We start from the raw sequence: 10965 nt of genomic DNA on the forward strand, positions 1-10965 counted from the left end.
TATTAAAAACACTTGCCATTGCTATTCAGTGACCCTTCGGGTTCCATATTGATGTCACTGGGCATTTTCCAGCTCTGTTTCTGTAGCTCTCAGTTGTGTCCATCAGCAGAAAAGCAGGTTCTTCTTTTCTACGCATGGGGTGTGCAAACCTTCTCTCCTGGGGATTTCCATTGCATAGACTAGGTAAAGTGAGTGGCTTTCCTTCCTTGAATGACCAATGGCCAGAGAGGAGACAAATTAGCTGTGAAAGACACTTGAAAACAAATAAATGACTTGGGTTGTTTCCAACTTCAGAATCTGGTAAGTCATTTGGCTTGAATATCAGCCTGTTGCTAAAGGTTCCAGAAGAATCACAGGTGCAGAAAGTACGTGCCATAGCTTAACAAAACCTGATGTGTTTGCCTTCCTTTTGCCATAATTTCACATTTCTATTTTCCTTGATGGTAATGTACCTGTGAATGGTTCAATTTCAAAGCCCAAACAGATTCCCCCCCCAAAAAAGTGAATTTATAATGCAACAAATGAAAAAGCTTCCACATTTAGTTGAACTTAACTAGCCATAGATGTTAGGCTTAATTACATAATCATGCAATGTAAGATAAAGCTGCTAGGCTGATTTTTTTCTACCCTAGGGAAGACAAATCAGGAGAGGTTAACATAACTGCAGAGCAGTTCTATACTATACAACAAAATGCATGTAAAATAACCCTGAAGCAACACTTGGATTGACCATTACATTCCTACTTACTTCAGCTGAAACAGATTTTAATACTTTCTCATTTCCTTAATAATTTCCTAGGATGAGATCTTGCAGAGCTGGGAGGCCACATGGGAATGTATTTGCCTGGATTCTTTCCAAAGCTAAAATTATTATTATTTGTTTCAGATAGACTATACTTATCCAGGGAGACTCTATCGAATATTGCCAAATTTTATTTTTCTTCCCGCTCCTCCACCTTTCACCTTTATCAGGTGCCATGTTAAGGCACAAAAATGAAACCCAGTTCTCATGATCCATTTAGGATTTTAAAGATAAAACACAGAGGTAAAGAATAAAAGTCATACCCCTTAGATATTTTTTTTCTCACTGACCAGCATTGAGAATTTTGAAATACATTTGTGCAGGCAGATAATATGCAAATAACTTTTGGGGATAGCACAGCAAGCAAGCAATAGATACCTGGGAAGATACAAAAGTAAGCCTCCCACTCCTCCCCCCCCAATAGCTAAGTCTTTTTTAGAGCAGCAACCACCTTTTCCTAACCAGCAGCTACAGGAAAGGAGATTTATATGAAACATTTGTAAACTCAGAACTTTAATCTGAAAAGGGTTTAAAATCTGATTCTTGCCTCCCCAATAGGGCTGGTGAGGTGCTAAAAGGGGGCGCAGGCAGATCAGAAGTCTTTTAACTTCTAACAGTGCTTTATGAAACAACAATAAAACAACAACATAATGATGATGATGATGATGATGATGATGATGATGATGATGATGATGATAATAATAATAATAATAATAATAATAATAATAATAATAATAATAATAATATATTTCGGGTAAACAACGTAACCATTAATTTTAACAGGCTGACTGTATCACTACTAATACAATAAAGGATATATAAACTATGCCAAGTTAACATTTTATATTGTGTTAACAAGGTATGAATAAAAAATCTTGTAACCCAATCTGGATTCCTGAGTTTTCAGTGATACAACCACAATGTCTATACAGCTGTTTATTTTTAAATACCTTTACAACAATATACATTTTGTAAATGTAAGTAAATACATCTAAGAAAATATATAAAATGGGAATACAGCCTATAACCATAATAAACCTTAATGCCACGTGTGATCCCTGACCTAATGTTGCTCTCAAATTCATCAATGAATTTGAATTTCCTCGGGAGCCTCCTTGGAAAACAGAGAGAATCAGAAAGAACAAGGGGAAAAAATCGGTGAGAAAGGATGTGTCGAATGAAACAAAACAGGTGTCCTGATACTTTTGGGTTTGGCTGCACCCACAGCTGACCACTGCCGTATATGACCCTGCACAGATTATCCTGGAACAATGTTTTATAAAGCAAGAAAAAAAAATCCTACCCCTTTTTTAGAAAACTAATATTTAACTTCAATAAGATGATAATGTTTCACTCCAATGAGATAATCTTAAATTAGGAATTATCTTAGGCAGGTTTTGGCATTTTCTGGCATTTTCAAGAAACGAGCAAATCTTTATGGTGACCATTTTTTTTTGTCTGCAACATTTCAAACCAGTTTACATTATTGTAGTAATGTTCAGAGCATGTGAATATGCATGGATTAATGTTCATACACGATTCATCTGGGAACTGCAGGATCATTTCATCCTTCTATGGTGAAACTATTGTTCCTCCTCTAGTAAAGTAATAGATGTTTCAGAAGTGCTTTGAAGTCCTTCCAGCTTTTTCACAGTACTGTGAAATCTGATACTGTGGCTTTTAAGGAGTCTGTGAAAGTACAAACTATAGTACATGTGGAATTCATTCACTGACTTCCAAGCTTAAGTCTGGGAAATAAAATGGTGTAAGAAAAAGTCTTAAGGCATGGAAGAGAGAATGTCTGCAATACAGTAAAATGTGGCATCTAATTGTCAACTTTGGCACATTCTCAAATGTGCAGTTTCCTACACTTTTGAGGTACCTGGAGCTTTCCCATGGGCTCAAAATTGTTACAACTTACCTTTGAAACTTTTGAAGTGTTTTGACTGTAAAATAAAACAATGAAATAATGTTCTTTTTATGAGGCATTCCAAAGTTACAGCTTCTGCTGGATTGTAAATCAGTGTTTTTCCTCCTTCCCTTGTGATTTTGCCTTAAATTAGGCCTCTGTGTTGCTGACTTGTTGTTACACAAGTACTTCTTCTTGCCAGAAGCCCTTAACTTATTCATGCCAGTGGGTAGGTTGGCAGGCAATGTTTGCCTAAACCCTGAGCCCTGTAATCAAGGGTTTGCATTTGGAAGGAAAGACTAGAAGATAATAAGATGTTTTCTTCTTTTGAAGATAGCAAAGTTTTCATGTTCATATCCAGCATGCAGGAGGTAAAATTAAGTCACAATAAAGGTAAAATCATCTCAGAATAAAAGCATGAAAACCCTTGCAAAATAACAGCCATTAGCATGATTAGGATCCAGTCTTATCAAATTAACGTTATTGGTGAAGAAAGTGAAACTATTAATTTGGGTCAAGGGGGCTAGATCCATTGACATTTTTAATGTAAAGAAGCTTAGGTTTGCAAAAGGGATTTCAGGCTATTGATAAACCAGCTAAACAGTCATTTGCTTTATATTTATCCTACAAATTAGGAATTAATTTTGCATTTAAAACTTCTTAAGTATAGTTGTGAAGAACTTTGTGTGGAAAGCCAGTATTTTAGATGGCCAAAAAATAGCAATTCAGTTCACAAAATATTAGAATGTAAACAGTTCTAACACATCCTCATGTTACAGTTCAACTGCATACGGGATGACAGAGATATGAAACTTGGTTACCCGGTAATTTGGATGGGAAAAGAGAAAAGCCAATTGTTTTACAATCCAAAATAAAAGAGGCTGTTTCATTGTTTGCAAAGAATGCATACCCAAAGGTGTCAGAGGGCTCTTCTGAAGGGTAGCATTAAAATCTATTTTCCTATGTAAGTCCAGCGAAAATATGCTAGCATAAAAATATGCTGACCCCATTTCCTATTCTGCTTCTTAGCAAAGCAGGTGAAGGCTCTGTCTGCATGAGAAGGAGGAGCTGAGAGATTGGGGGGAGGGATATCTTCTGTTTTCAGTTCTTTAATGCCATGATTCCGTCATGAGGGAACCACTTTCTAGTGCTTCTCACCTTTCTCTTTCACCCACTAGCCACAGGGCGAGAAGGGATGAGAAAAAATACCTCATACTTCCCTTTTCTCCCCTCTGCTTCTTTTGCTATCTTCAGCAAGAAAAGCTGGGGGAAATGAAGAGGGAAAGCAGATTTTTTTGTGGATAATTGTCTGATCCCACTGTGAGGGAATCTAATCTAGTTAGCACCTGAGAGTGCAGTTCCACCTGGATGAATAGCCCCCTTCCTCTCCCCCCCCCTCCATGCTGGGAAAACTGATTTCAAAATGATCTGTGTCAACTGAAGGATAGCAAGAGAAGAACGCATGGAAATGGGGGGAAAAAGAATTTACAGATTGATATGCTGTCAATTCTTTAGTCCCATGAAGCAAAGAACCACCGCCTTCTTTTTTCACCTAAGTAAAGTTCATAGGTTAGGCTTATCTACAAATGGGGAAATATTGTTTATGCATATCCTGCATGTCAAACATTGTCTAGACCAGGGGGTCTTCAAACCTGGCCCTTTTATGACTTGTGGACACTTCAACTCCCAGAATTCCTCAGCTAGGCATGCTGGCTGAGGAATTCTGGGAGTTGAAGTGTTCACAAATCATACAAGGGCCAAGTTTGAAGACCCCCTGGTCTAGCCCGATTGATCAGTCACTCTTTCCATCTGGGAGAACGGTTACAGAGTTGTTCTCCCACATACTTACCTGCATCTGACAGCTCTCCGATTCCACAAAACATCTACATGGGAAAAGAAAACTGGTGGCAGAACACCTCTTCCCCACATGCATGCACATATACCGTACTTTTCTTGCCATCCTTTCAGCCTCTAACACCTTAAGGATCTGTTTAATCTATTCTGACAAGGTTGCAAGAAAAAGGGAAGACACTAGTTGGCAGTGGTAAAATGCAGGCTCTTTTACCAAAAGGCCAATGCCCCTGAAAATCAGGGACTAGAGACCAGAAGATGGTGTTGTCCAGGTTGCCAGCAAGAGCAAAATTGGCCCTCCCTTCTTATCTGACCTCAATACAGGGTACTGTAGATGGCCCACATGTCACAGCTCGTAGAGCTGGATAACATCGTTATCCAGCATGTTGGATGAATTGAAGATGACATCATTTATTCATCTGCTCTAAATAATGGTGGGCTTAGATTGTGACACCATGCCCGTTGTTTTTAAGATCCACCTTTTCCTTAGATAAAAACTGAAATAGATATCATCATAAATTCATGTGCAAATAGTCATTATATAGTTTATTATTATTATCTTTTTACCTCTATATAGGGCACTGAGCCTTCCTCAAATACTACGGTAAACTACTTTGGCCTGTCTTCTTCCTCATTATCATGGTGAGGATGAAAAGTTGCAAAATGATAGGTTTCCCTTTTATTCTCCAGTGAGTACTTAACAGCCTCCTCTTCTCCAGGAATCCTTTAAATCTGCCAGTATTCAGACTAGTTCATGTTTATATTAATGAAGGGTTGTTCCAACACTTTATAGTTACAATGCACTAGAATACATAAATTTTGTTGCCTTCGTTTCATCTCTTCTTTAGACTGCTAATTCTGAGAAATAAAAAGATGTCTCAGCAGAATATTCCCTCTTGTTCTCGCCCCTGAAAATTAAATTTGTATGTTTTATTCTTAAATGACAGTCTTGGTAATAGTGAAAAGAGAGCTTTACAATATGCCCTGCCAGTGCATCCCTCTAATGTTAATGAGCAGACACATTCTTCTTGAGGAAACAATTTGGCACTAAAAATAGATGCCAGACAAGCTAGAACTGAAATAATTGCAAAAACAGGGCTATAATCAGGTCCTGATTTGTAAAGGCATAGATGAATCTTTTACATATTCCCTCTAGGATTTTTTTCAGGGGGCCCCAAACCAACCAGTGGTATATTTACAGGCTGAAAGAGAAAATATCCCACTGGCCTTATTCACAGAGGTTTCCACTCAGTAAAGAAGCCAAATATACCGTAAGATTTCTGGGTGAAGTATCGTAATTGTAATATTACATACAATATAATTTTTAAAATAAATACTGTTGCCAACAATATTTTCTCTTGGTCTCTCTTTCTCTCTCTCTTTTTAAATTAAAGGCAGCTTTTGATGACTGATAAACATATTAAATTGTATCCCAATTTGCATAAGGGTTGATAATTTTTTCTGAAATCCTATTCCATGGATGCTAGCTTTTTGGTTAAGTCCAGTTCCCACGACCCAGTTGTAAAGTTGTTACCCACATTTTTGTTAATCCCAAATCTCATATTTCCTACTTTGTCTTGGTAAGCTTTCCAGTGGAACCACTGGGAGATGTTTTTTTCCTCCTAAGCCTAATTGCTTAGTCACAAGGGGTATCTTATTTTTTCCTAATTTAGATCCTCAAATTCACACATATCTATTTACTCAGAGGCATCTACTGTAGATATAGCCACCCCAATTGGACTCTCATGGATGCTCACACACACAAAGTCAACATGCATGTGCCACACAACCTGACTACCCCCCAGAAACAAAGTCAGCTTAATTGCCCCCAACAATCTGGGTCCTCATTTTACCTACCTCGGAAGGATGGAAGGCTGAGTCAACCTTGAGCCTGGTGGGATGCGAATCTGCACTAATTGCAGGCAGCTGGTGTTACTTAAGGAGGCATTAGCCCACTGCTCCACCAAGGCTCTTGAGGTATTGAGGTCAAACTGATAGATCTGTTGTTTCCTAGATCTATTTTTTTCCCATTTTTTGAAGATGGGGAACTACATCAGCTCTTTTTCATTCCTCTGGTAGTTCCTGGTGCTCCAGGATCTTTAAAAGATATAGTTCAGTGTTCTGGACATCTGCCAGTTCGTTCAGAACCTTGGGGTGTAATCCATCTGGTCCTGGTGATTTGAACTCGTCTAGGGTGGACAGGTGCTCAGTTATCATTTCCTTGCCTATTTTAACTTGTGTTTATAATCTGTTTTTTACGGTACTGTTTTTGATAGGTTGGACTGTTTTTTTCCCCTTTGTGTAAAGACGGATGCAAAAATGAGTTAAGCAGTTCTGCTTTCTCCCTGTTGCTTGTCACCTTCTTGCCACTTTCTCCCACTAATGAACCAATCGTTTCCTTGACTTTTTTCTTCTTTTGTACAAACTTTTTTTTACTTTTGTCACAAGCCTTAGTTCATTTTGAGCTTTAGCTTTCTTCACTTCATCTTTGCAGGCTTGGGCTATTTGCTGATATTCTGCCTTAGTTATGTGCCCCTCTTTCCACTGTTTATACTTGTCCTTTTTGTCTTTCAATTTATCAGAGAGTTCTTTATGCAGCCATGCTGGTTTCTTTTGACAGCTATTATTTTTCTTCTTCATTGGTATTGTGCTAGACTGGGATTTTATAATCTCACTTTTCAAAATTTCCTAAGCTTCTTGAGTGGTTTTCTCCTTGAGGATTCTCATCTGTGGAATCCTTCCCGAGCTCTTTCTAAGTTTATTAAAATTAGCTCTCTTAAAGTCTAAGATTCTAGTCTGTCTATGTTCTATTGCTTATGCTTGCATAATGTTGAATTCCAATATTTCAGAATGTAGGTGGGTTCAGGAGAGAGACAGCTGGGTCTCCCCCCACCCGCCCTGACTAACTGAGATGCATCAGTTTAGGAAATTAATAGACTCTCAGAATTAGCAGTTACAGGAACCGTACATAAATGGAGGAAAGGGAATGAGAATTGATTCCACAGGGATTTTGAAAGAAACATGGAGGGTCTATTTTATGACAGGGGAATTGGTCAGGATAATATTAACAACATTTTCTGTTCTGTGTAAGGGAGCTGTTGCTTTCTTTGCCTTTTCATCTTGATGACATTAGTTGTTAAGGTACAGCTTTTTCTAGGCATATTTTTGGACTGCCTCAGTTTGAGCATGCCATATGGTTTGCATGTGGTTCTGGCTGCTATGACTCCAATGATATTTTCTCCCTCATGTCCATTTATGCATAAACCTGTGCTTACTTTTCCTGTAATAATGTATTATGACCTAAACATCAGCCTGTTCATTAAAGATGGGCAGTAAAAGAAATCAAGCTCCATACAACACATGGTAACTTGAGCAGAAGGGGATTTGCTGGATATCACATTAAAGCAGAAATGTATTCAACGTGTTCCTCACAAATATGCATCTTTTATCCAGGGAGATTTGTCCTTAGGCACTACAAGAGACAGCCACCCTCAAATAGAAACCAAGCAATACAGCGATCATCTCTTGCTTCTGTATGTGCTGAAACCAATTTTGGGTTCTTTATAAAACATAACGTTCCAGGTTGATTGTCTAGAAAAAAGCCTGGAGTAGAATCAATTCACAGCAGAGGAAAATAAGATTCATTAAAACAATAAAATGCAAAACCTACACCAGGAAGTGATTTACATGTATTTATCTCCATTGGCATAAACTCTTAAATGCATCTGACTGAAAATCAATCCAGAAATAGAAGCTACAAATCTGGCATTTCCCTTCTCCCCTGTTCTATTAAGGATTCTGTCCTATTATTAACCAGGATATTTAATAATACCATCATTATAAGTATACCCTATGTAAATCTCACCAAAATCAAAGAGAATTAATTGTCCCGTGACTCATGTTCAACTTCTCCCAGATATAACCCATGATTTTTTTCATTATTTTGAAAACAATTTAAAATACTACAATAGTGTGATTGTAATGTATAAATAATTGAAACATAGCATTGTCTCTTTTTTTTCTTTCTTAGGTCTGGGACATTGAGACTTACAGTTTTGAACTCTTGTGGAGCCCACCATAGCACAATACTCATTGATTTATTAAGATAATTTTTCCTCCTGATTTATGGCTGGGTCTTTATATTTAAAAAAACAGCATGTTTCATTCAAAATTGAGGCATTTTATCCAAGGGAGATATACTATGTGATCTAATATGGCTGCTTATGCCCAGTCTGAAAACACACACTACATATAACACAAGAACTTTGCATCATAGCTAATGGATGTGCAAGACCTGGAGATTATTTATTTTCTTTGCAAAGCCAACTGTGAACTTCTCTGGGAGGACCCTGGCCTTTGGCAGTTCATATTTAATGAATGACAGCTGCTTTGGAACATATGTGGGCTGCTGGAATGCTAGAATATCACCAACAGAAATGGAAGCAGACTTGTTAATATATAAGCACTGGAGGGAAGCTATTTAATACTGCTGCTACTTCTATTTAACTTCGTGGGCCAGTGATTCTACAGAATGACACAGCTACTACCTCTTTAGGAGTGCATCAGCAAACCATTTATTTGGAAGCTTTCTATTTTTATGTACTACCTGGATTTTAGCTTCTACCATATTTCACATGATGGATAGTGTAGTTTGCACAGCGAGGGATTTAAAACTTTTACGCTAATAGATTTTAAGAATTCCTTTTTAAATATGTTGAAGGAGTTCATTACAAGTTTAGGATTGTGCATTATGCTCCAAACTGTTAATTCTTTTTTCTTTCTTTGGCTTTTTAAAAGAAGTGCACAGTAAAATAGTAATTTATCATATTTGCATTTATCAAAGAATTGTTCTTTGCAATTTGTAGAAGTTGAATATTTTTAAATCTTAACACTTGTGGCCTTCAAATTACAGTACATTACAGCAGAGACTACTACTGAAGTAAAACTTTCTAGGTTTTAATTATGTTTAGAAACTGCTCTTTAGAGGTTTAATTTCTCAATGTCCTAAAGAATACAGTCTCAACTGCATTATGCTAAGCCTTCCTGATAATGTATATTGAGAGAAATGTAGGTACAACTAATCTCATATATATTATATCAATATGAATCTCTTGATAAGTGCAAGGTCAGAAATCCATTCTTCATGAACAAATAAACAGGTGTTTCAATGAAGAGTTGGAAATTATATTACAATTAGTTTCTTCTTACTCTTTGGGATTAATGCTAATGCTAGTATATTAAACCTGTTGCAACATTCATACAAATGCTAATAAGTTAAAATGTTGATTATTTTCCATGTTTTTTAATGCAGACTAGCCTTATGTTTTTTTTAAAAAAGAACAAGTTAGGCAGCTGCAGTTGTTCCTAGAAGCAATATTATGGCTGTTTATGATTGACCACATTTCTCAAATGAATTAAGTATTTCTCTCTCTCTTTTTAAAGATGTTATTATAAGATTTTACATAGACAATTAGTAATATACTCAAGGAAAGGAAAAAACAACAATAAAATGACTGGAAAAAAAGATGCAACATTTAAAAAGAAAAAAGAAGATTAAAAAAAGAAAGTAAAAACAGAAAACATGAATATTTTTTCACTTGTGGGTTTTCTCTTGCCATATAATTTTTAGACTGTAGTTATTTTAAAATATTTATTTTTTGCTTAAATGGTACATCAGTTGTAAAAACAATTATTGTCTGAAACAAAAACATTATTCTGGTAAAACATTCTTTTTTAAATCACAGAAATTCTCCCTAACAGTTTCTTCCATTTTAATAGGCCCTTCTTAATTTCATTCCATTGCTTAACATAATTCATACAATTCATATTCATCATAAAATCCAAATATTTTATTTTCTTAATCTTAAATCCAGTTTTCTCCATCAGTTTTATTTGTTATTCTGCTTTCATTTTCGTTAACGTCTTGATCTTATTATTATTAGTCTTAAAACCTGCTAGTATACCAAAGTCCTTTAATTTTCTAATTAATGTTTCTACTGTCTCTGACAGGTTCTCCAAAACTATCACCAGGTCATTTGAAAATGATCCTTAACTTATAAGTTTCTTTTTTCAATAAAATAAAATAAAATAAATCCAAACATACCTAATTGGAATTTCTCCAGCATATTACAAGGGAGTTTGTGCTTGCCTGAAACTATGTATGAAATAAAGGAATCAAGAAAAAAGGTCCTAAAAAGCAAAAGTTCAAATGTAGATCCTTAGATGACTTCTTGTTTACATCTTTCCATGGTTTTGTTCATTATTCTTGTCCTTTTACTCTTTTACCAGGTACTGATGTCTACTTAATTTATAACTTTTGTTTTGAAGAGACTGGAAATTGAATCATGGCAACTGGACTTCTTTTCTTTTTTGGTTTGAAATGTTTTGCTTCTTATCCAAGTAG

Source organism: Vipera berus (genome assembly GCF_964194415.1).
Source record: "Vipera berus genome assembly, chromosome: 5".
Taxonomy (NCBI): Eukaryota; Metazoa; Chordata; class Lepidosauria; order Squamata; family Viperidae; genus Vipera; species Vipera berus.